This window comes from Tursiops truncatus, chromosome 10 (genome assembly GCF_011762595.2).
Source record: "Tursiops truncatus isolate mTurTru1 chromosome 10, mTurTru1.mat.Y, whole genome shotgun sequence".
In the NCBI taxonomy this organism is placed as follows: domain Eukaryota; kingdom Metazoa; phylum Chordata; class Mammalia; order Artiodactyla; family Delphinidae; genus Tursiops; species Tursiops truncatus.
This window is the reverse complement of record NC_047043.1, coordinates 12,952,267-12,979,521: the sequence shown is the minus strand read 5'-3', so window position 1 is coordinate 12,979,521 and position 27,255 is coordinate 12,952,267. Positions and strand designations below refer to the sequence as shown.

The window sequence follows — 27,255 nt, the reverse complement described above, 5'->3', positions numbered from 1 at the left end:
TCTGAGTATAGAAAGCAAGAGAGAGACTCATCGTCTCTTGGATGAGGATTTTCTTAGGGCTAAGAATCAGCCTCACAATCACCAGGCCAGCACTGTCCTGCCACTTGTGGGGTTGGCGGTGAGGTGGGAATTTCCTCCTCTTCTCCAACCCACTTGGGCATGACCCCCGACCCTCTGCACGTCCTCATGTAGAGTAACGGAGGAGAGCGCATGCCGGGTTGCCGCTGTTTAAACTCAGCTCTGCTCCTTCCAGCCCTGAGCTTCAGCTGAGTCATTTAACCAGTCCGCATCTGTAAAATGGGGATAATGACTGTGCTTCCTGCATAGAGTTATCGCAAGAACTGAGTTAACATATGTGCAGCGCTTAGAACAACTGGCTGGCAAGGAACAAACACTCAGGAAATGTTGATGGTTACTCTATTACATAATTTTACATTTTTCTCAGCATTGCTGAGCCCTCTGTGACGACCATTTTTCTTCATAGGAAGCAATTGTGATAGTAAAGAACCCTCATGGATAACCAGTTTGGGGTTAAATACATGTTCTATCCAAAAGAAAAAAAACGCAGGCTTGATAAATAAATGCTATCCTAGGACAAGAGGTAGCAAACTTGTTCTGTAAAGAGCTGGATGGTTAATGTTTTAGACTCTGCAGGCCCAGCAGTCTCTGTCACAAGTACTCGACTCTGCTGTCATAGGGTAAAATCAGCCCCAGGCCATGTGTAAATGGATAAGCATGACTGTGTTCCAATAAAACTTTATTTACAAAACCAGGCAGCAGGCCAGATTTGGTCCACAGCTGGAGTTCCCCAACCCCAGTGCGGTCCCAGGCTATGGACTCCACAAGAGAAGGACCCAACCCATCATGTTCACCTTGACATCCTGCTGCTGAGCATCGTGTCTGGCACACACTTGCTGTTCACATTCTGATGAATTTCTGAGTGAATGAATAAAAACTCCAGAGGGAAGGGTTTTTCATTCCTTTAAACGTTGGACTTTGGCACACCTATTCAGACTGTGAAATGCGCAATTCGAAGTTCTGCCGATAGACATGACAAAAGAGTTCCTGGGAATGATACACCATGTACATCCAAGGGTTTCAGGCTCTCTGGAAAATAAGTGTGATTAAAAAAAAAAAAGATAGTGCCAGAGACTCCAGCAATCCACAGCGCTGCCTTTTTTCTTTTTTTTTTTCAGTACGTGGGCCTCTCACCGCCGTGGCCTCTCCTGTTGCGGAGCACAGGCTCCGGATGCGCAGGCTCAGCGGCCATGGCCCACGGGCCCAGCCGCTTCGCGGCACGTGGGATCCTCCCGGACCGGGGCACGAACCCGCGTCCCCTGCATCGGCAGGCGGACCCTCAACCACTGTGCCACCAGGGAAGCCCCACAGCGCTGCCGTTTTAAGGCTTTGTCTATTTTCTCTCTATATGGACTCAGATGTGTCAGCAATGGCCAACCGTCTCCTATTGCTGGGCCACCCAAGTCTGAGTAGCACAAGACCTGAAACTTCCGCCACGTTGTTCCTGCTCCCCGGGCTGGGCTCTCGGGAGAGGTGATTCAGTTGTGAGTGGCCTCTGGAGTCAGACAAGCCTCGTGGGCTCCGTGAGCTTAATTAAGCACATGACTGCCTCTCCTTATGCTGTGGGTTCCTTGTCTATACAACGGAAATAGTAACATTCCTGACTTCCATGGTTGAGGTGAAGACGAAACGGGATGACGCTCGGCATGTTGTCCCTTTAACAAGCACTCAACAAAAACCAGCTTTATGATTTCTGGACCAGCACCTAGCGCCTGTCCAAGGGATTGCTGAGGGCAGCCTTGCCCTGGTCCTGAATGGCCAGTTGATGCCTGGGAAGGAAGGAGCCTGAAAGGCAGTGCTTCCTCCTTCCCTCCCACCTTTATTTAACCCCTTCCTTCTCTTCCCCGCTCCTCCTTGGTGGTTTCCACATCTGCAGGAGATGACAGTGTTCTGAATACTTTGGGAAGCAGGGCATCCTCTGGAAGCTAGAAAACATACCCCCAAACATACCTCTTCTCTCTGTTCAAACCAGAGAGAAGAGGCACACGCTGAAGCTTACTTCAACAGGCATTTAAGACGGGGGGAGTTGGGGGAGCGCTTTTCAAAACGAGGCGGATGCGAGACGCAAGGATTCTGTTCCTAGCTCATAATGAGCAGATTCGGAGGCATGAAGCCAGTGAGAGAGAGGTGCCCACTGTGCCTCGTTCTCCCTGTTGGAGAACAGGAAATAATCATTTTAGGACTGTCTCCAGTATAGTTAAAATGAGGGTTAAAGCACTTGGCAAAAATAAAGCATGATCTATGAAGGGGTGGCATTTAATTGCAATGATTATACAGATAGCAGGATAACACTATAAGCTACCACAGGTCTAAAATAGTTTTAGGAACAGCTCTGCCTGGAGGCTAAATGACCTCAAAGCACCTTCTAAATGATGCTCTGTGACTACCCGGACAATCTCATCAATTTCAGAATAACAGGGCAGAAGCCCACCTGAATTAGCGAAGAGCTGGACTTCTTTGCAATCAGCCCATCAAATCCAGCCCTTATAGAAATTAAAAAGTGGGCCTAAAATAACGCAATGTTCCTATGACATGCTTGCTTAGAAACAGATAAAAATTACATGCAGTTGCTTGTACCTGAGTAGGTGTTTATAGAGAGTTCCAGGGTACTCGAAAACAGTTTCTTCTCATAATTAACATAAACTTTAGTCTGCAGTCTCTGACCCCAATCTTGGGGGTATGGTGGTGGTTCTGTTTTCAGCTAGGTATAAAAAGAATTCCATAAAGGAATTCCTTTAATTTGCTGTGCAAACCCTATCTTCACAGATGCTGCAAATGTAAACTTCAGGTCTGTCTCAGTTACCACAATTTCTAATTTATGGAATCTGCATTCCTAAGGGCTGTGGGCCCCCAAACTGCAATTAAAATCCACAGGAATGCTGAGGACTCAGTTTGTGGCCTTTCGGGAGGGAGTGTGGGTAAGTACGTAAGAACCCCTCACTTGTCACTCCTTCACTCTGACCACAGGGCAGTTGACATCTGGGCTGCAGAAAAATGCCTACAGTCTCTGGCTGATCAGCTAAATAAGATTGCCAGGCTTACTAGCCTGTGTTTGGGTCGAGGTCCGAAAGAACTTTAGTCGAGGTCCAGACCTTTCTTTCCTGGGTTGAAAGCCAGGGGCCTGTGAGCAAGCTCACGTAGTTTATCGGGCCAGTTGAGGTTGCCCCTCAGTGACTCCTGTGTTGACTGGACCGGGGTTTGTAGGGAGCCAGGGCAAGTTCAGGGCAGAAGTGCAAATTCCACCCAGCAACTCCCACTGTCCCAGGGGTGTGTGCTGGGGGAGAGGAGCATGGGAGGGGGGTGGCCAATGCACACTGCCAGGAAGTTTAGCTGAGTCAGAATAGGAAAGGTGCCCGGCTAGTGACAACAGGGATGATCCAGGCTCCGCCAGCAATTTGCTTCCCATCACCAGCCTATCTCCCTAGCTCCAAGCCCAGGTCCTGTCACATAGTAGGCCCTCAATAAAGTGAGTGAACGAATGAATGACTGAATATTTGTTTCTCTGTTGAATGAATGGAAGTTTCCAGACCACACAAGGTCATGGGCTGGCAAGCCTGGGGCAAAGCACATTTACAAGGGTGGTAGCTGAAGAAATTAGTCAGTGTGTGTCCTTTCTAAAATTGCTTGCTTTGGAGCCCAGGTTCCAAATGTCCAGAGTCCACCCCTTGTTCAAAAGAGAGCCCACCACGTTGCCTCTTCTGAGACACAACCCTGTGATCTTTTTTTTTTAATCTGTTCTTTTTTTTTTTTTTAACATCTTTGTTGGAGTATAATTGCTTTACAATGTTGTGTTAGTTTCTGCTGTATAACAAGGTGAATCAGCTATATGCATACATATATCCCCATATCCCCTCCCTCTTGCGTCTCCCTCCCGCCCTCCCTATCCCACCCCTCTAGGTGGTCACAAAGCACCTAGCTGATCTCCCTGTGCTATGCGGCTGCTCCCCACTAGCTATCTATTTTACATTTGGTAGTGTATATATGTCCATGCCACTCTCTCACTTCGTCCCAGCTTCCCCTTCCCCCTCCCCGTGTCCTCAAGTCCATTCTCTGTGTCTGCGTCTTTATTCCTGTTCTGCCCCTAGGTTCTTCAGAGCCATTTTTTTTTTTTAGATTCCATATATATATATATATATATGCTAACACACACACACACACACACATATATATATATATATATATATATATATGTGTTAGCATACGGTATTTGTTTTTCTCTTTCTGACTTACTTCACTCTGTATGACAGACTCTGGGTCCATCCACCTCACTACAAATAACTCAATTTCGTTCTTTTTTACGGCTGAGTAATATTCCATTGTATATAGGTGCCACATCTTCTTTATCCGTTCGTCTGTGATCTTTATTAGGGTCACTTATCTTGCGAGTGGAAATTATCATTTTTTAACATGATGATGCACTGGGGGCAGTTGAGGTTTGCTGTAAATCTTCTGCTTTTCAGAATTAGCCAAATACCAGCTTGCATCCAGTAGGTGGCACTTTGACAACGAACGTCCCTGAACTCCTTGATAACAGCTTTTTAAATTCATCCCAACTTTTAAAATAAGAAGAATCAAGGCACAGCCCCTAACCGTGGTTGTGGATGGGCAGGGTTTGGCTGTAAATAACACCATAATTCTCCAAAGGCCCCTAATTTAAGCCTGAGGTTCAGGCAGAGGAAACATTTCCTGTGAAAATCTAAGGCAGGCGTAGTCATTCCAAGCCCTGAAAAATCCTGAAAGAAATAAGGTTACAGGGCCTTCCCTGGTGCTACAATGTTTACATTCGGTGATTTCTTTCTCTCCTACTACAATATAATCTGGAAGCAAGCTTACCATCTGGAAGGACTCTTAAGTGGATTCCAGATGGATCTCCCTTTGATCCAATTGATACGGACAGGAGAACACCAAGAACAAACTCTATCCCATATTCCGAGTTGGCTACTAGAACATAAATATTTCAGAACATGAGCTAAAAACAAGCCCTGTACTGATAGATGAGGAGCAGGTTCTGCAAGAAGAAAGGGCAAAGCCAAGGGAAGGAGAAACACCAGGAGACTTGCAACACCATAGGTCACTGCCTGGGAGGATGGTGTCATCATTTCCGGTTTTACTTTGCCTTAACGGAAAGGTCACCGTCTATTTCCATCATCTGGCACATTTGAGAGGAGTGGAAGAAAAAAGTTAAAGATTAGCTCCACTTCTTCACTCTGGGCTATGCCAAGTGGCTATGTGCACAGCGCTACAGAGTAGAGGAGATAAAGCCAAGTGCAAGGTGCCTGATGTTTCTTCCCAATAACCCCAGCAGCCCCAGAGCCAAGATTTGAGGACTGAGACAGGATTACCAGGATCGGAAGGCAAAGAAAGGCTTGGGCCCTGTGGGTGACAGCTCTGTCCTTACACGTGTATAACAGTTCTTACCTCCTGGGGTTGTTGTGTGGGACAAACATAGGCAAAGCACCTGGTACAATGCCTGGCACTTAGTAGACGTTCAATAATTACTGTAGGGTTGGTTCTCCTTTTTTTTTTTTTTTAAGTTAAGTAATGACTTCCATACTTTATAAAGGACATTTAGAACATTCATATATTTGAGTGTCACGATAACTTTGTGAGACAGGAGCAAACCCTTAATACTGTATTGCTCATGAGGAAAATGGTGCTCAGAGAGTTTTAATGAATTGTCCAAAGCCATGCGTTGGATAAATGGAGATCTTGGACTTGAAGGTGACATGATTGGATTCTAGCTTCAAGTGGTCTTTCCGCTGTGCCAACTGCATCATCTTTTGTATAACTTCAATGCTTTTGTTCCTTTCTTCCGGAATTTCCTATCGTTTTGCATCTATGAGCCTAGAAAAGTGGCAAAAAATACTGAGCCTTGTAGTCTTTTTTCAGGTGTACTTCATTTCGGGTTGTTCCTAATAGTTATATATCATACTGCGTAAACAGTTCTGATAATTTGGAAACAAGGTGATCTGTGTGTGAGTGGATATGTTTCTACTCTGGGCTAAAACAGCAAAAGTAGCAGGAGACACGTAACCTTGATGTTATTTAAAAAAGACAGTACTTGCTCTAATTCTATGCTACACATAAAATGTATTCTACTATACATTTGGTAAATTGCGTATAAAATAAAATACTTGTAGCATTTAGTACACATAGATAATGGTGTTACGTAATCCAAATTAGAAAATGATAAAAGAAAATTCCGCAAAGGGGGAAAAAAGGTATCTTTTTCATGTTTTATGATTTTCCAGTGTTAGGGTATATGGTCCTAATTTGTTCCTGTACTTTCACTAAAGGCTTCTGGAAATTCTCCTCATAAGACTCTATTTTTATGGAGAGCTAAAAAAAAAATTAAAAAGTGAACCCTTTTCAAGGGAGAATTTTCTGTGTGCTTGGTCATAGTCTAATTTTTGCCCCAAAGATGGCTTTTTTCCAGGCCTGTTTAGTAGTTGGAACAAACCTGGATGCCTCAGCCACAGACATTTATTCTGTCTAATAAAAACACTGTGGAATTTGCATAACATATTTCAATAGCCAGGAGGTTTTCATTTATTTCCACTTACTTATTTATTTATTGAATCCTATTTTTGAAAAAGAAAAAAAAAAGTAATAAAAGCCAGAAGCTAGCACCAGGGGGGCCTAGGTTGGAATCATTTTGTCTAGTTGTCTTCGGTACGTGTGCCGAGGAACAAATGTGCCCAGTCCTTCTTGGCATCTGGTGCACCACGGGCTCTTTTGCAAAGTTAAGAGACTCAGAGATCTGTGGTTCCTGGTGGGAAAAATATGATTTGGCTCCCATAGCTTTTCCTTCCCTGGGAGTAGTGGTTTAATTAATGATGTTGGAAAACTAAGCTAAACACAGACACCATTGCAGTAGGAGGTAGGAACAGCATAAAGGCCCAACCTCGAGTCGTGGGCCTTGGGCCAGCAGGAATTCAAGAGAAAAATGGTACCACCTGCCCATCTTCTTCAGGAATTGCCGTGGCCAAGGCAACTGACTGTTGGGTACTGGTGCTTCCCCTTCTCTCGTGTGTTAAGACTGGTTACGAGTGCTTCTCCTCCACCTTTTGTCCCATCACAAAACATTGCAAACAATATTTGTATAAGGACATCAGGGAGCCTGGGTGCAGTCCTTAGACCACAGGTGCTGGTTCAGAGAGCTCAGTGCCCTCCCTCTCCATTCACATCGGCCAAGGAGGTCAATTTTCTTGGTTCTTCTATAACCCATTCATGGTACACTGGGAATCAATTACCAATTTGGGTCCCGGGGAGGAAGGAAGAGAGAACAGCCGAATATATACACTTCTACCTAAAATGCAAGTGGATATTGGAAATGCTATCAATAAGCGCCCCCCTTGTTACCATTTTTTTAATGATTCCTTTCAACTTAAAATATAGTACTAATCTAGGGTTGAAGTTAGAGAAGGGAGACACAAAACTACCACTGAGTACCCAATCAGTGGAAATATCCTATAGTAACAAGGACATTCTAAAAGTCCCGTCTTCAACTTTGCAGATCTGGACATTTGATTTTTTTCAGTGTACCCAGATTCAGGAGGTCTGGTTCTCATTAACCAACCTATAAGAGACTGATGCATAAACAGTAATATCAATTTAAAAGTTTGTAATAGAAGCTCTTCCTTTCTTATGGCTAAAAATTTAAAGTTTATGGTCTAGATTACCTTCTCAATATCAGAAAAGTCCATTTGGAACCAGAAAGTTGTTTGGGGAGCACAGAGTCAGAACCAAAGAGGGTGGCTGGATATCCTTTAGAGAACTTTATTTAGCCTGTGGGAAAGCCTGGTGGATGAACCATCCATGCCTTACCTTAGAGTACCCCTCTCTAGTGATCGTGATGCGCGTGAATCCCAGATCCAGTGGTTCGGTCCTCGAATGACACTGGATGAACACAATTCTTACCCTCTAATTTTCCCTTTTAGAGACTCTAAGCAGGCCGTCCTCTATGGTATAATACAACTTATCAGATTAGTAAAATCACATTCTACTCACATGTCCCTGAAATTATAACCAATGTACTTCAGATAGTCTTGATGGCTTTTCAGATATTCTTTCCTAAGTGACTCCTACAGTTGGTCTCACCAGTTATGTATGAACTCTTAGTGTTGCCAGGCTGATATTTTCAAGTTCAGGGGGTGCTTTACTTCACTTTACTTTACTAGCATCCTCTGATGATAAGTGGTAAGAAAAGATAAGATCCATGTTCACCTTAACATATGTGGGTCAGTGCTTTCTAATAAAAATTGAAGAAGTTAAAAAAAAATCAGCTACAACTATAGATCCTTAATTCAGCTTAACTAGGGAAAAGACTAATTTGAATTAGCAAAAGTCTTAATCACAGCTTTTGTTTTTTAAAGCTCTGATTTAATGAAAAGTACTCTGAATTGGAATGACATCTCTATTCCATTTCCCTCCTCCATTCACATTGGCCAAGATCATTAACCTCTTCAGGTCTCAGTTTCCTCGTCTGTAAAATAAGAGTACTGAGCCAACTTGCCTCTAGGGACGCTACCAGCTCAGTATTTACTTTCTTTAATGTGTCTACCTGTAGCCCTCAAGCAAAAGAATTGCCATTTGCAGGCAAGTAAGCGTAGCTTGCAATAGTTAGATGGTCCTGCCCCAGTGAAACACAGTTTTCAGTCCCTGAAACTCCTAGTAGCTTAATGATGACAACAACAACAATAAACATTAGATTCCAAAATTAGATCTGTGTTTACCTTCAAGAATATACAGTGTCTCACACTGGGCTTGAATGAATGCCAATTATTCAAAAAGCTTTACTTAGTACATACTGTTTACTTGGGTCTGGGAGGTAAAGGGCAGTTACTAAGATAAAAACCAGTGTGGTTCAGATTAGTGCCTTCAGAGCTCAGATCCAGGAGATACAGAACATGTACATCTGCTCTATAATATGGTACCAAGTGGTTTATCCTATGTGAAGCCCACTGAGAAAGCACAAAAGGTAGAGCAGTTAATCCTGCCTAAAAAGGAAAGGGGGAGGGGGAGGAGGTGACATCTGAACCAAGCCTTGTAGGATGAAGTAAAGAAAGATGGTGGAGCTGGAGTGTGAGGCAGGGTGATCTGGAAAGCAGGGATTGGGAGGACGGTGAGTCGGAAAGGGGAAGAATTGCCACAAGATGTGTCTGGAAAATGTGAATAAGAGTGTGAGTGGGCTTTGAATGATATGCAAAAGCATTTGGGCTTCATCTTCAATCAGGAGAGTTCCATGATCAGATTAGCACTGGGGGGAGGCAAAAATGTTCTGGAGAGAGGTTTTAAACAGGGAAAATCTGGAGGCCAGAAGAATGGACATTTGAACAGGGAAAATCTGGAGGCCAGAAGAATGGCCTGGAGACTATTACAGTGGCCAGGTAGCAAGTGATAAGGGTCTGTGTTAGGATGGTACTGGGGGGATGGATTTGAGAGACATTCCAGAGGAAGAAGAACCCACATGAATTTGGCAGCCAATCAGATATGGGAAGTGACAGGGAGAGAGGGGCATGAAAAAAGACTCAGCTTTTGGTTAGAACAGTGGGACCCAAGGGACACCGGTTTCTTTTATGCTTACAGATACTGGTAACCTGTGCTATACAGAAAAGTCGTGCTTAGGAAAGGTGAGTGAACGTCAGAAGGGCTCGATAAATAAAACCCACAAACAAAAAGATTCTTAATGTCTTTAGACTTTGCGTGGCAGTGAGAAATTAATGACATGAGAATAATAAAGTGATCCAAAGAAATCATGAGCTTTTAAGAAAAAGTGGTTTTGAGAGAGTTTGCAGTTATCGTTTGCTTAGGGTTTTGTTTTGCTTTGGTTTAGTATGTTTTTTGTGCTTGTTTGTTTGCATAAAATATTGTCATTAACCTTAGAATGGAAATGATGCAATAATAACACAACCGAGTTTGAGTTTGATCTCTGGATTAGCATTCCAACTCTGAAAGAACCATCATTTCTCCACCACACTATTCATGGTTTCAGGTGGAAGGTATGTACCTTCAGACCTCTGACATCTTTTGTCTGACAGGACCGAGTTTTCCCATAAGTAGAAGACAAAGCATATCCTTGATCATAAAATGAGATGGAGAAGCAACTAAAGCTGGCAAGCCAGCTAAAACAGCTAATACTGCCCTCCTGCCCCCGCCCCCAACCCCGGAAAAATTACCACAGGGCAAGTACATTGTAGCATGCATTCAAATATTTTACATTTTTGTACCCAAACAAGATGCAAAATAGATTATTTTAAAATTAATCTTGCCAGGGATTTCCCTGATGGTCCAGTTGTTAAGACTCCATGCTTCCAAGGCAGGGGGCACAGGTTCGATCCCTGGTCAGGGAACTAAGATCCCACATGCTGCATGGCGTGGCCCAAATAAATAAATAAATAAATAATTCTGGGACAACTAAGTGTCCATATGAAAAAATATAAAATCAAATTCCTCCCAGTTTACACTAATACAGCAGTACATTCCATGTGAGTTATAGACCTTAATGTGAAAAATATTAAATTAATTTTGCCAATGAAATGTGATAAATGCTTGAATAAGTGATTGTTCTAATACTCTTTATTATCCTGTCAAATCCTCATGACAAAAAGGATTGTTGTCTCTATTTAACAGGTGAGAAAACTGAGGCATAGAGAGATAAATAATTTGCCTAAGATCATGTAGTTAGTAAGTGGAAGAACTAGGGTTTGAGCCAGGCAATCTAATCCCAGAATTTATGACCTTAACCTCTCTGCTGTTACCCCCAATTAAGTAAGCGAACTAAATAATGATATGCTCATATGACCAAATATTTTGCAGTGTTTGCAACTAATAAACAGTTAAAAGTAAGAACAGCTGCTGACATGGGGAAATATATAACACATTGTTTTGTGGGTAAATAAGCTTATAAAACTATGGATAGCATAGCATAATGCTATTGAAAAGTATTTTACATATATTAAGTACGTATACATAGGCATTGAAAGAGTATTACATATACAATTTAACAGTGATTATCTCTGGGTAGTGGAAGTATTGGTGATTTTTATATTCTACTTAAGAATTTTCTGGGGGCTTCCCTGGTGGTGCAGTGGTTGAGGGTCCACCTGCCGATGCAGGGGACACGGGTTCGTGCCCCGGTCCGGGAAGATCCCACATGCCGCGGAGCGGCTGGGCCCGTGAGCCATGGCCGCTGAGCCTGCGCGTCCGGAGCCTGTGCTCCGCAACGGGAGAGGCCACAACAGTGAGAGGCCGGCGTACCACCAAAAAAAAAAAAAAAATGTATTTTTCAGATTTTCTAAAATCTTAAAACTTAAAGACTTTAAAAGTTGCATTTGGAAACTTTTGAAACTTCCAGTTTGAAGTTGAAACTGAAACTTCCAGTTTCCAGTCCTACCTGTAAAGAGCTGGGAAGTTGTCACTTCTGTCCTCACAATAAGAAAAAAGCTGTACAAACTAAAATTCAATGCCTCTTCTTAGATCCATCAGAGAATGGAGATCACAGAGCAAACTGCTGCCCCCAAACTGGAGAGACAGACAGGCAGATACAGAGAATCACAGCTTACGTGAAGCAGAAGCCCATGACTGGAGCACTTAAAACTGTAATTTATAAATTACCGGAGGCTCCGTCTATTGTAGCTCTAGAGTTAAAAACTCCTGGCAGCCTAGGTTTAGGGGCCCCCACACTTTCCTGAGTTTTACCTGCAAGAGCTCTACCAGGTTCCCACTGTGAAAATGGGAGAAAAATCCCCTCATGCTTCTAGCAGGGGCAGGGGGAAAGTAAACATTCTGAAGTAAGCCCAGAGCATCCTGTTCCCTCAGTAAAGCCTGCTCTCAAGGGACACTGTTTAACTAACTGTAACTCACTGGGGTTTTACCAGATCATAACCAACCCAGGGGAAGGGAAATACCCAACTCCAGTCTGGTCTAGCCTTTGACATGGGGGAAGGGAAATACCCCGCTCAGGCTCACTGGAAGACTGAGCTCTAATGATAGGACTAGAAAATATGTTCCCTCCCCTCACACCTTCCCACCACATCAGTTAGGGCTCCTGTAAAATAACAAGGATTACGGGGAAAAGAACCGTAAACCTCAGACACTATTTAAGTAGTCTCTAGGAAAACCCAAAGATAACAGGAGAGACAAAAGTAAGGACATTAGAGGAAACTTCAGCCTCTGACACCACAGCTATAACAAAGAGTAAACACAGCCTAACTCCTAGCCAGATAAACATAAAACCTCATGTTAAAGTCCTATCTACCTCCATTTCTTTTTCACCATACATCATGTCTAGCTCTCAACAAAAAATTACAAGATATAGTAGAAGGCAAAAAACATGGTCTGAAGAGACAAAGCAAACATCAGAACCAGACTCAGATACGACAGAGATTTGAGAATGGTCAGACCAGGAATTTAAAAATAACTTTGATTAATATGCTAAGGGCTCTAATGGAAAAAGTAGACCACATGCAAGAACAGATGGGTAATGTAAGCAGCTAAAAACGAGTCAAAAGGAAATGCTAGAAATCAAAAATACCCTAACAAGGGGACTTTCCTGGTGGTCCAGTGGTTAAGACTCAACGCTCCCAATGCAGAGGGCACGGGTTCAATCCCTGGTCAGGGAACTAAGATGCCGCATGCTGCATGGCGTGGCCAAAAGAAAAATACCCTAACGAAAATGAAGAATGTCTTTGATGGGCTCATCAGTAAATTAGACACGGTCGTGGAAATAATCAGTGAGCTAGAAGATATGTCAATAAAGACTTCCAAAGCTGAATCGAAAAGAGGAAAAAATAAATAAAAAAGAACAGACTATCCAAGAACTGTGGAACGATTACAAGAAGTATAACATACATATAAAGGGAATACCAGAAGGAGAAGAAAGAGAGAAAAAAACTGGAGAAATATGTGAAGTAGTAATGGCTGAGAATTTTCCAAAATTAATAAGAGATACGAAACCACAGATCCAGGAAGCTTGGAAAACACCAGGCAAGATAAATACCCCCAAATATCATATTCAAACTACAGAAAACCAAACACAAAGAGAAACTCTTGAAAGAAACTGGAGATGAAAACAAAACAAAACAAAAACCAAAAAGCACCTTACCTACAGAGAAACAGGACAAGGATTACATCAGACTTCTCTTCAAAAACCATGCTAGCAAGAAAAGAATGGAGAGAGATATATAAAGTGTTGATAGAAAAATCCAACAACTTAGAATTCTGTATCCAATGAAATGGTCCTTCAAAAGTGAAGTAAAGACTTTCTTAGGCCAAACATAAATTCAGGAAATGTGTCACAAGTAGACCTGCCTTGCAAGAAACATTAAAAGAAATTCTTCAGAGAAAAAAAATTAGGGCTTCCCTGGTGGTGCAGTGGTTGAGAGTCCGCCTGCCGATGCAGGGGACATGGGTTCGTGCCCCGGTCCGGGAAGATCCCACATGCCGCGGAGCGGCTGGGCCCGTGAGCCATGGCCGCTGAGCCTGCGCGTCCGGAGCCTGTGCTCCGCAACGGGAGAGGCCACAGCAATGAGAGGCCCGCGTACCGCAAAAAGAAAAAAAAAATTATATAGGTCGGAAACTCAGGTCTATATACAGAAAGGAAGAGCATCAGAGAAGGAGTAGATGAAGTAAACCAGGAGCCACACTTACACAGAAGATGCAGGAGACCACGAGCCCAAAGTCACCTGCCAATCAGAGCTCCGTAAATGCAGGGCACACTCTGCCACAGCGTTTGCTGGAACTGCCCTGACTCAGAAGCTCCATCAGAAGCAGAAAAAAAAAAAAAGACTTCTCTCTTTAGTCAATTTCCTATCAGTTTCCCATAAATAACCAAAATAGTCTACCCCTTTGGCTACTTAGCACTATTCTCACCATAATTAAACTTCCATATAATAAAACAGTAGCAACATCATGCATCCATTACCAGCATGCAACTATTGGAATTAAGATAAAGATATCCTCACCCTCTTCCCAAAAAGAGAAGGTGCAAAATCCTGTCCATTACCACATCCGTATTTGGGAGATATTAATTCTGCTTCTAGTTCAGTCACAGTACCACCTGGATATTTTGTAATCTGAAGACTAAATTGTAAAGTTAACAACTGCCAAGAAAACTGACAGACCTGTATCTAGATTGACCAATAAAAAGAGAGACTCAAACGAGCACCAACAGTCCTTATATAAAATAGGAGGAGAAAGGAGGAAAAGAATTGGTTTTATGTACATATATATGTGTGTTGTGAGTTGAATTGTGTCCCCCCAAAAGATGTATTTAAGTCCTAATATCCCAATACCTGTGAATGTGACCTTATTTGGAAATATGGTCTTTGCTTATGTAACCAAATTTAGATGAGGTCATACTGGATTAGATGGGCACTAACTCCAATGACTGGTGTCCTTATAAGGAGAGAGAGATTTGGAGAAACACAGACATACCCAGAGGGAAGAAGGCCATGTGACAACAAGGGCAGAGAGTGGAGTGATGCGGCTACAAGCCAAGGAAAGCTGAGGATTGCCAGCAACCAGCCGAAGCCAGAAAAGACAAGAGCCTTTAAAGGGAGCACGACCCTGCCAACACCTTGATTTCAGATTTCTAGCCTTTGAAAACTATGGAAAGATTCAATTTCTGTCTTAAGAAAAATAAAGTTGAATTTGCTTTATAAGCTTTAAAAAGCCCCCCTCCTCATCCCCAAGTGGTTTTGTAAGTAGAAGCCAGGATGCACTTGGGCATCTGGATCCCCTTACCTGGTTTAGCTTAAGTTGGAGCCTGTTTTACAAGAACTGAATTGTGCTTTTCAGCCTGTAATATGCTGTAACCTGACTTGGTATCAATTCACTCTTCAAATATACGTTTAATTTTCAAGTAAATGCTTAGCCACTGTGATGTTTAGAAATTTAACTGAAAAGATTAAAATGGTTAAGAGTATTCAGTTTTCTCTATGCTTCTAAAACCACTAATTTATTTTTATCTGAACCACTCATTTTATTTTATTTTTTGCCTTTCTAGTTCTTACCTGTATCAGAATCCCAGCAAGTGACACACTAACATCAGGATAATCCGAGGAGGTGTGAGCAGGGCATGTGGGAAGAACAAGGGACTGAGCAGAACCCTGGGATCAGTGACCTCAGAGCCATCACTAGCCTTAGGACCAAAGGGACAGATGACATTTCGATGGAAGGATATATCTTAAAACAAATATCTGGGTTCTATCACATGGTAGAATGTAGGGTGCTAAATTCAGGAAATAGAGTAATACACACTCTCCTCCCTCCTCTTGGGACTTTACAGAAACACTCAACGAATGACTCCACAAATAAGTAACACAGACAGTGGTTAAGTTCCATGAATGAAAAGAAGAGGCTATGAGAGGTTTCAGCAGAGGGCTGGGACCTAGTCCCTGCCAGTCAGGGAAGGCTTTCCTGAGAAAGTGATGTTAGACCTGAGATCTATGAGATGCAGAGGAGTTTCCAGCTGCAGGAGTGGGCAGGAAGGGACTGTGAGACGGTGGGAACAGCACCCGCAGTGACCTTGACCTTGGAAAGGATGTGGCGCATTTAATGTCTCCAAGAGAAGCCCAATATGGTTGAAGCTCACTCCCATGAGGGGGAGGGAAGGACCTAGAGCTGAAAAATGTGGAGGGACCAGATCATGCCAGGCAGGTCTCGAAGGCTGGGTTGGGATTCGGAACTCATACGAAGAGAAAAAAGTGACAGGAGGATTTTAAATGGGAATGCCAGGATCTGTCTTCATTCCTAAAAGATACTTAAAGGCAAGGCTGTATTTTGCTCATTTTCTAATCCTGCCTGGTAGCATTACACACAATCGGTGCTTCACATATTGAACTGCATTTCAGTTCTGTAAGAAAGGTGTTTTAGAAATTGTGTTTAGCGGTGGAAACTAATTGGGGGGGGGGGGGTGTGGAATGAAATTGGGGATGAAGCAATGGTTGCTCTCCTTCCAGAAATCTGTTTTCTCTGATTACCATATGTCAGGGTCACATAAAATGAAAAAGATGCACTTGCTTAAAAGAACATAAAATCAGCATAAGGAAAATATTATTTCTCATGTATTTCTGGTTAAAATCATCCGCTATGAAATCACACTGCTTGAATTTGAATCCAGGTTTAATTACTACTTACTAGCTGTGGGTCCTTGGGCAAGTTACTTAGACTGTCTGGGCCTCAGTTTTCTTATCTGCAAAAGGAGATTATAATAGTACCTATTTCATCTCTTTGTTGTGAAGATTGAGTGAGAATAGATGTCAAAGGCTGCCAGGCACACAGTTAGGGGCTCAATAATGTCACCTCATTAATTGCATACAAATGCCCCGGCGCATATAAAAAGTTGCTTTCCCCAACTGTAAAGTAATTTGCTCTTTAAAATGTTCCCAGTCCTTGATTCTTAACGGTGGCTGTTATGTGTTCTTAATAATTATATGATGGTAAGACAACTTCTACCGAAATGTTTAATGCATCAGGTTTTGTTGGGCTTATTACGCCAAGTAATAAGATTTCTCCCCAGTATTAAATTGTTTTCTGATACTTTCTAGATAATGCACTTTAAGAAATGTTTAAAGCTAACAACGTATAAACTCATGGCTTGTAATTTTCCTTGATTTCCAGATCATTAGAGGCCTTACGAAACGTGTCTGGGGTTTCCATGAAGGCAGGGTCTTTTTCCTTCTCTTGCCATTTCTCTGCTTGCAGAGAGCTGTACATTTTAATACGTTTTCTTCCCCACTCTCCCCCATGTATTCCTAAGCGAAAATATGCACATCAGTGCACGAACATCACATAAATTGATTACTGAAGCTTATGAAGGTTAGCTTAGTAGACGAGATATTCATTCTCTCTCTCCTACCTGCAAAACGACTCCTGATCTATCAGTTTCATAAATCATTCTCCAACTAGTCCGTGACAGACAAAAATCGAAGAACAAGTTAGCACTGAACCAATTACAGATTAGAAATCAGGCGACAGCAGGCCACATTGTTTTTTCTAGAATGTACCCCGAACGGGTACACTGCAGTGCATGGGTAAGCACGCCCATACTTGTTGACAGAATTATTTTTAGAAAGTAATGCTTTCCCATTTATAAAACCCAGAGAGAGGCAGCATGATGTGTAGGTGGTAGTTCTCAGCCCTGGCTTCAGATCAAAATTACCTGTGGAGCTTTTAAAAATCTGCAGATGCCATGACCTCACTCCAGACCAATGGTTCTCAGCCTGTGCTGCACATGTGAATCGCCTGGGGAGTTTTTGGAAACTAGGATGCCTGCCAGCCCGCCCCACCCCAAACCAATTGCATCAGAATCTCTGGGGGTAGGGCCTAGAGAGAGAGGCATTGCTTAATCAGCCATCCAGGTGATCCGAATATATAGCCAGGCCCGAGGACCACCCCTCCAGGTGGACTGAATTCACTTATTCATTTAAGGAATAAGTACTGGCTGCTCCTATATGCCAGGTCTATGCTGGCAACATAGCACTTAAGGAAATAAACGCTCCCTGGTCTCCTGGGCTTAGAAATCTGAGTCCAACTCTTCAGGGGTGGGCCTAGGCATCTGAAATTTCTAAAAGCTGAACAACCAAGATTGAGAATCGGGGAGTAGTAGAAAGGGCAAGGAGTCCAATAGCCGTGCTTGAATCTTGGTTCCTCTGCTTACTGGCTGTTTGATCTGGGGTAAATTATATAACTGTTCTAAGCCTCCGCTTCCTTTAAAATGATGAAAAGCAAATCTTCCACTCTAATGCTGTTATGAGTTTTAAATGAAAAAAAATTCGATAGAAATCTTAGAGCAGTAGCTGGTACCTACTAGGCATCCAATCAATGTTAGTTTTCTTTTTTCCTCGTCCCTTTCATTTCTCCCATTGTCCTTAAAGCAATATATGTGCTAAGTACGTGTGATGTACAATTGAAATACCAGACACTGGCCCTGGCTTTCCAGGAGTTATGGTGTAATAAACAGTTAAAGATCGGCCACATCATACCTAAGCTATTCCTAGGTGTGTGCTATCAGCCACTTTTATTGCTGCAGGGTTTCTGAATGGAGAGAAATAATCACTGAGAATCAGGAGCCAGAGGTTTCCTGAAGAGGAAGAATTTAAGAGGGGGGTTTAAAGGTGTGTACGTTTTGTCAGCAGAAGAGCAGGGGCGGGGGTGGGTATTGCAGGCTGAGGAAACAGCATAGCCAATGTAACTTCAAAATAATACCTGAAGGTAGGTCATGTTTAAAGACAATATATATATCTTTCAAACATTATTTGACACGTGGCTATACATGTCATTGATCAAGAAAGTGGAGTTTACCTTGTTATCAGTGTGTGTGTGAATAAAAATGTACACGTTCTACATGTTTAAGAACATGTATGAGGTTTATGTTTTTAATGAGCAATGCATTTGTTTTATATGCATATTCCTGAGTATGTTATTTAGGAAAATGCTGCATGCATCTGTCTGTCTTTCATTGCATTCTCCTGGGGGGGTATCGGCAGGCCTTATTAGAAATAACTCACTAGCTCATGAATAACAATGAAGTTTTCCTCAGCACGAAGAACAAAGAACTGAATCAAGATGACACCATCTTCCTTGTAATGAATTCTCACTCAGGTGAACATTTAAGTCCTGTTGGAGGTTGGTCCAGAATGGTTAGCCCCTGACCAATTGTAAACAGCCAAGAAAGTGAATTTGCTTAAAAGCAAGCCAGTCTAGGGAGCATCAGCGAGCAGCAGTCGCCTCCGCAGGGCAGCCCGGCATTCGGTTCCAGCCTCCGCTGCAAGGTCTGGGCCTCCAGCAGGCTCTGCGGACTGTGGCTGACAGCGTATCCCTCCTCTGCTGAGATTACTTGGAATGACCTACTTTGAAGATGGTGTAAACTCGGCCGAGTGTCTAGCAGTTGGGGGAGCGAACAGGCCTGCCCAGAGGGCTTCTGGCAGAAAAGAGCAGGCTCTCTCTCAGGGGCCCCTCCAGGAGCCGTGTGTATGGATTTGTTTAGGTGGGTAGTTGCTCTTTTTTTGTTGTTGTTCCCAGGGCCTTGGCTGTTACAATTCATCTCTGTGCTCTCTGAGTACCGGCTATTGATTGGCTGGGCCAGCTGTTACATCAGAGAAAGGCAGCCAATCAGAGCAGGACTCTGCCTGTCTCCCTGCTGCAAACAGCTGAAGTTGTAATAAACAGGAACTCCAGGTTCAGCCTGGCACTGCTCTTTCCAGGGCAAAGCCTGGAGGAATACGAGGACTCAAAGCTGAATCACAGATCAGGGACTTCCTGAGGCCTCTGCCCTGGTCCCCAGGTGGAGCACTGACTAAGGCTCCCTTCCACCCAGGTTCATTATTCCTCTGAGTATCTGACTTTTAAGGGCAACATGGATGTCTGTGGGGTGTGGGAAAGGGAGAAACCAGAGGAAAGGGGGCAGAAATATTGGCGATTACACGATTCGACCACTTTAAGTGATGACTCTAGATAATCCCTTCTTTCAGGACCGCCTGCTTAAAAAAAGGGAGGCCAGCTTTGAATCTAGGGAAATTATCTGCACTTGTAAATCAGCTTAAAAATGAGTTTTTTATTTTCCAAAGGAGCTGCTCTGAATTCAGAATAAGTAACTTCCAAATGTTTACCATCTGATAAGACTCTTCTTAAGATGAAGTGTTTGTTTATACACAAATGAAGAGAATGGGAGCTGGCTTATCAACTTTTCCCTCAGGAAAAGCATGATGATTTCTCTTTGTTGAATCAGCTTGGGCTATTATCAAATATGAAGGAAGAGAGAATTTTGACTTTAACCCTTATGTTTGAACCTAAAATGGAATATTCGGTATTTATCTGAAAACACTATTTAAAATTATATGCATATAACAATTCTGACCTACTGCTCAGAGTGCTTCTCTCCTTATTTATTTGTGTTTTTTTTTAAGCTGTAAAGATACTTTGTTTCCATGATTTTCTACCCTGAAGTCCTCTCAATTGCCAAGGACTCCTGTGAAATCCACCATCTTCAGTTTCACCCCAACCTTCTGGTCTTTCTCAGACCTTGGTTTATGGAATACAATCCACTGGGGACTAGAGAAATTTTCCTAAAAGAAAGACTGAGCAAAATGTTAACTATGGAATTATCACTCCAAAATGCATGCATGATTCTTCACATAAATTCATAGTTGGTAGCACATTGGTAAATGTTGGCAAAAAGGTACTGTAGGGTTTTAAAATAGGGAAACATGAGCAAATTTTTTAACTCTCCTGAAGTGTATGGGAGCTCTTCCACGCCATATAGACTCTGTGTTGTTGGTACTGACTTTCTCCCACTTGTTCAGTGGACAGATTGCATAGGGGAAAGGAAAAAAAAAGGGGGGAAAGTGATAGAATTAGAACATGAGTTTGACACACAAATTGCTGGCTGTACTCACGATATGGGACAGATCTTTACATCATCTCTGGCAAACCATCATCTCTTTCTTCAGTCTAACTCCTTGGGGACTTCTGTCTGACAGATGTAGGGATAGAGGCTATAGTGGAGCTGACAATTTTATATCAGCAGGATCACTCACTTCGGCCTCACCCTGCAGTGGGTATTACTTTTAAAAGCTGACGAAGGTTGTTCCCAAGACTTGATGGCCGCTGAGCAAAAGAGACCCAGACTCCTCTGTGGGACAACAGGTGTGGAGGGAAGGATCAAACCCTAGGCTGAGAATAGCCTTTTGGATTCAGGAATAGAGCCAAGTGCTGAGAAAGAGACAAGAATCTGCAATGGAAGACAGAGTTAGGAAGCCACGTGTCTGTTTGTGTCCTAACCTGGAAAGCAGTCATAATGATGGAGACAGGGCTCTGTAGGCAGCTTAACCAGATGGAATGGAGAAGGCTAATGTGATTGAGTAGATATGTTCCTATTTTTTTCCCAAAAGAATATAAAGTGGCTTCTGTTTTAGTTTTACAGACCAAGTAAAATATTGCAAGCTTTGTGTTATTGTTCGTTGTTAACTAATATTCATTAACTTATTAAACACCTGGATGCACGTGATGCCGTGTGATGTGTCACTCCAAAGAGTCTGGCAGCCCTAAAGGAATTTGTAGAAGCAAACCAAAAGCGAAGGCTGTTCATTGGAGTGCCACATCTTCCTCCTCCTTTCCCCCATGAAGTTTTGTAGATGTTTCTATTTAGAACAGCTATTTTAGATTTCACTAGATTAGCCACAAGAATCATGAATACAAAGAGGAAGAGAAGAAGGGTAATAAGGAAGGGGTGAAGGCTTGGACCCCAGGACAAACTATGGGATGCGTGAGCATCTCACACACTGTACCCATCCTATGTGCCGGATGAAGAGACCACCCACCTACTGCTGAAAATTCCTTAGCTTCTATTTTCCTTCCGTCCTGAAGTTTTTCAAAAATTTGAGGAAAGATGATGGGGCCAGAGGTTTGCAGACGGCCTGCTGCGGTCCCCTCTGGGGTCCAGGCTGTTTGGCCTGCTCGCTGACTCTACCCTCCACCCCATCCTACACATCACCTATTTAAAGAATCACACTGAACTGAGTGATAGTAAAAGGAAATATTGTAAGACAGATATAAAAGGAAAAAATTGTCATTGAAGATCATAGTGATTGGATAAGAGCAGGACTTGGGAAGGAACATCACAGCTCTAGGGGAAGGCTTCAATTCAGATGAAAACACTGTGATTAGGAAGAAACTGATTCTCACTGAATATCTGGGGTGCAAATTTTGTGAAGCCTTCCAAAGAAATAGATGAACAGACTGGAAGCATGTTTGGGGAAACGACTGTGATCAGATTTTGCTTTATCATCTTCTGTACAGGGAAGCTCATTAGTAAGCAGACAATGTTATCGTCAAATTTTCCCTGGGTTGTACAAGAACAATATCTCCTGATGTGGAGCTCGCAGGAATATGCATAAGGGCAGGTAGGAATCTATACCCAGTGCAAAGAAATAAGAAAAACACAGTGGTGCAAGGTCTCATTCACAAAGAGAAGCAGGTAATGGTGTACAAATATCAATTCATGCTTGGTAGGGACTTCACATTTGCTGGTAACAGAGCTATGGTTTAGCGAGGAATTCTCTTTAGTTCCGTGATTGTCAGTGGGGAGCACCTATCTATACGTTACAAATATCTAAACGGCATCATTGTGGGAAGGATGTTCATTTCATCTGGGAGTGAATAAAAAATAAAGGTTAAGCCTGGTCACCAGGTACCAGAGCTGCAAGAAAGTGATTTTCCTCTTTTGATTCTATGCTGAGTTCTGCTGGCACCCTGCATCAAGATGAAATTAACACACACCACTCAGGGAACTTAGCATCTAAAAACAGCTCACACTGTGCTTTAAACCTTCTATTACAAAATAATAGAAGTCATGAGGTTCAAGTTTGTTTCCGCAGTTTTCTCGGAAATGTGTGACTTTTATATGGGGGATGAATGTATATTCCACGTGGATTTTGTCAACTGAAAATGCGGTTGAAGAGCTAGCGGTTTAATACCTAAGGCTCACTCCTCACACCACCAGCCCTGTCACACATACGTGCTTTCCTCCTTGCAAGCCCTCCAGAAATGTTTTTTAAAAATAAGAAACCCCTTTTATGTTCACATTCATTGTCATTATTATTATTTACTGTGTCTGAACAGTGTGGCTCATTCCGGCTAAAAGCCCCCAGGAGAATAGAGGAGGAAGGCTAAGAAGCAAATTCCATTCAATAAATTACTATTGAGTACTTAACTATGTTTGGCGTTATGAGGCCAGGATCCCTGAAGAGCATGCAATCCAGCAGACTACGTAGGGCAGATATACTAATAACTGTAAATTAGGGCAGAGTAGGGCAAGTGTCTTAACCAAAGTTGCTAAAAACCTGGAGGAGTGGGTAGATCGCCATTTGAAAAGGCTTGGCAGAGGTTTCGGAGGGAATGTGGTAAAGGGGGGGAAAAGGCTGTGTAAGCCAGATGCCAGCTGGGCCCTCCCTGCCGTTAAGCTCTAGGTTGGACAGGCCTGAATCCCCACGCCAGGCCTCCTGGAAAATCCAGCCGTCGCACCCCCCATGTGCCCACTGTCTGCTCCACTGGGAATCATTCACCATCCATTCATTCCCTCCACCGAAACCCCGCCTCTTTTCTTGATTTCCACTAAAAACCACTTACACAAGCCTTTCTGAGATGCCATTGTTACTGAAGGGTTTGGAGAGACGGGTTACAGCCCAATGATGTATACATCTTAACACTGAACATTAGTCATCCCTGTTTTTAAAAATCCTTCAGGAGCCCTGCCATGTTGCTCATTCATTCTCCCTTTTGCTGCCTCTCTTTTGCCGGGGGGGAGGGGGGAGCAAAAAAACCCAAATTCCATTCATTTTCTTAAACACAGAATTTCATCCCATATTGTAGGTTACACTCTTCCTTTACCCTGGGAACTGGGACCTACTTTTCCTAACAAATGACCCACTGACGTATTATTTTCTTAAACACTGTTTTGCTCCAAGATAAATTCTGGTTGGTATCTCTTTATTTTTAACATGGGACAGTGATCCAGGCAGTGCTGGAAGATGAGGCTATTTCACAGGGTCACAGATGAGAAGACCTAGATGAATTCCTAGAGATTTTTCAAATACCCATCCCTCATTTTACAAATAAGAAAACTGAGACTCAGCCCTGCTCAAGCCCGTGGACTTACTAGTGGAGAACTCTGCCAGTTTCGTGCTTTTTCCCTGATAGTGAAGATTCCCGGATGAAGGTATAAGGTTGGAAAACAAGGCATTTATTATAGCAGGTGTTGCTAGGGATGTTGCTGGGTGGCAGAAGTACTCAGTCTTCACTAAGATGTGAATATAGTAAAAGTAGCTTTTTGATTTCCTTGTAAGTGACCTCGCAAGCCACCCACCCTACACCCCTGGCCAATAGGAACAACCTAGACTTTTCAAATAACAATATCTCCCTTAAGGTCCTAACAGTATTTTTGATTGGTTTGGAGCCTGGAATATTGAGCCAGATTGCTAGGTTAAAAATCTCACCTCTGGCATGTATTCTCTAGGTAACCTTGGCAAGTTTTTTTATGCCTCAGTTATGGTATCTGTAAAATGGGGGATAATAATAGAGCTGCTTCCTATGGTTATACAGAGGCTAATATCTATAAGTGCTTACAGTAGTGCTTTGGGCATAATACGTGCTACATAAATATAAGCTACTTAATATTATTCAATGAATTTTTCTTTTTAGTACTTTTCATATGTGAAGAACTCACTCTAATTATTATAAATAAATATGTTAAAATTGTGCTTCCAAACGTCAAGAGTAAAAGCATGACCTCCAAGTAGAAGGACATTTCAACGTACGTTTCAGGAGTTAAATAAAAGATACTAAAAAACATAAACAAACAAAACCAACATCTCAGTCTCTTCCAGTTTGGTTGCCTTGAAGTTTAAACACTGTCAATTCAAATTTCGACTCCCCATCAGCGTGGGCTGACTAGACACTACAAGCAAATACTGTCTTAGGAAAGGCCGGTCAGGTTCTTATGGCAGAAGAGGAGGGTCCTCTGGACTGTTGCTCTTCTGGAACATGGTAAAACTGAGCTGACCACAAAGGTGCCGCTAGTTCAGTCTGGCCTTCTGAGGGTGCTAAGCTGGCACCTGCCCCCTAGAGCACATGACCCTTGGCTGAAAACTTCAGCCATAATGGCGTCTTAGTCCCAAACCTAGGCCTTTGAGACCTTTGAGACATTCAGATAATATGGTGAATACAGATGACCGTGGGATCAAGGGCTGTTTCCCTGGAGCAGAGTGTCAAGGTTACTGCAGGTCTAGAAGAGAACTCCAGCCTTGGACTCAGAGCCCCATACCATTTGGATAACAGTGACAGCTTGGAGGCGGTGGCAGAGGGTGTGTAAGAGATGAATCCCAGGCAGAACTTCTGGCTGTACCCCAAGTCCAGCCATAGACATGGTGATTCAATTATCTGTTGGAGTGATCTACCCGGTATCTAACTTTTAAAACTATTTTCATTTTGAGATAACTGTGGATTCACATGCAAGCGTAAGAAATAATGCAGAGATCTTATGTACCCTTTACCCAATTCACTCCTATAGTAACATCTTGCAAAGGAGCAGCACACTACCACAACCAGGATGTTAGCATTGCTACAGTCAAGGTACAGGATATTCCTATCAGCACAAGGATGGCTCATGCTGGCCTTTTATAGCCACACCAGCTTCTCTTCTACCTCCATTCCCTGCTCAACCCCGCAACCAGTTCTCCATTTCTGTAATTTTGTCATTTAAAATATATCATACAAATGGAATCATACAGTACGTAAACTTTTGGAATTGACTCTTTTAACTCAGCGTAATTCTTTGGACATTCATCCAGGTCACTGCCTATATCAATAGTTTCTTCTTATTATCGCTGAGCAGTAGTCCATGATATGGATGTATTGTGGTTTGTTTAACCATTCACCCATTCAAGGACAGTCAAGTTGTTTCCAGGTTTTGGCTATTGCAAATAAAGTTATTATAAACATTCATGGACAGGTTTTGGTGTGAGCATAAGTTTTCACTTCTCTGGAACGAATGCTGAAGTGTGCAATATCTGGGTCATACGGTAGTTGCACATTTATTTTTTAAAGCAACTGCAAACTTTTCCAGCATGGCTGCACTATTTGGGGTTACCAAATGTAGGAGTGATCCACTTTCTCTACGTCTTCACCAGCATTTGGTGGTGTCACTATTTTTTATTTTAGTCATTCTGATGTGTAGTGATATCTCATGGCTTTTATTTTCATTTTCCTAATGGCTAATGATGTTGAACACATTTTTCATGTGCTTATTTGCCATCTGTATGGCCTATTTGGTGAAATGTCTCTTCATGTCTTTTACCCATTTTCTAATTGGATTATTTGGTATTTTTACTGTTGAGTTTTCCAAGTTCTTTATATATTCTAGATACGAGTCCTTTGCTGGATATGTGGTTTGCAAATATTTTCTCACAAGTCTGTATCGTGTTCTTTTAATCTAACAGGGTCTTTCACAGAGCAGACTTTCAAATTTTGATGAAGTCTAATTTATCAGCTTTTCCTTTTATGAATCATACTTGGGCATCAAGTCTAAGAGTTCTTTGTGTAGCCCTGGATTCCAAAGATATTCTCCTGTTTTTGTCTTTGTTTTTTCTGAAAGTATATAGGTTTCTGTTTTATTTGGTTATATGGTATTTTCATTTTGAGTTAATTATTGTGTAAGGTCAAGGTTCAATTTTTTTGTCTCTAAATGTCCAGCCGTTCTAGCACTATTTATTGTAAAAGTCATGGAGGTTCCTGCAGAGTTGGAATCTAAACTGTGTAGCACTTAGTGAAGTGATTACATCTAAGGACGTCCAGAAGCATGGAACATCTGGGTGTGCCCTGTGTCCAAACATGTGTGCACACAGTTCTTCTTTGTATATGAGGATGGTTAGGTAGGCGATGCCAACGTTAATACTCAGGACCCCGAGATACAGAAGGAAATCATGCATGTGATCAGAACTCAGGTTTACACAAACTGAGGGGGCCCCAGCCCCTATGACATAGCCCACTCTCCAGGATCCATCTACCCTCATAAAAAGGCTCAGGAACAGCAGGTGAGGCTACCCCAAGAAATCAAGGATCCATTACCAAGGGGCAGGAAAGTGATAGAAGAGGCGGCCTCCGTGGTGGATATTGACCCAGGAACCACTCCATATTTGGACGACCCAGATTGACTCCCCACCCCTGATTTTCCCAGTTGACTTAACCCTGTTTGTAAGTAAAACTACTTTATGTTCTTTAGTTGTGGGGCAGCAAGAAAAAATGGAAAAGAGAAGTGGTTTCTCAGGACAGCTTCACCAAAGTGCCAGTGAATCCAACCCAACTGTTTGGAGTGAGAAAAATAATTCGTCAAGTAGTTAAGCATCCTTTCCAAAGTCTTGCAGAAACCTTGCACTTTTCTGCTCTTGGCACTTAGCAACATTCCAGTTTCTTAACTCTGGAGTCTCAGTCTTCTCCTCTCCTTTATCCTCCTCCCCTTCTTCTTCCTTTTATTCCTTTTCCTTCTTCATCTTTCCTCCACTGACTCACTTTTGTACCACTGTAAAAAATCAATTGGGCAAGTGTGTGCATCTATCTCTAGGTTTTCTGGCCTACTAATACAGTGGATTATATTGACTAATTCCCAAATATTGAATAAGA

General features: G+C 42.5%; 1 long non-coding RNA gene across 3 annotated transcripts in view; it reads right to left on the bottom strand.

Annotated features, from left to right (window-relative positions):
* Positions 1-4,275: 4,275 nt before the first annotated feature.
* Positions 4,276-27,255, bottom strand: part of LOC109551560 (uncharacterized) — a 55,067-nt gene continuing 32,087 nt past the window's right edge. For all 3 annotated transcript variants that reach the window (XR_002178366.3, XR_012334352.1, XR_012334351.1), the window contains one exon: positions 4,276-5,922. This is a non-coding gene — a long non-coding RNA (uncharacterized lncRNA). The remainder of the gene's footprint in view (positions 5,923-27,255) is intronic.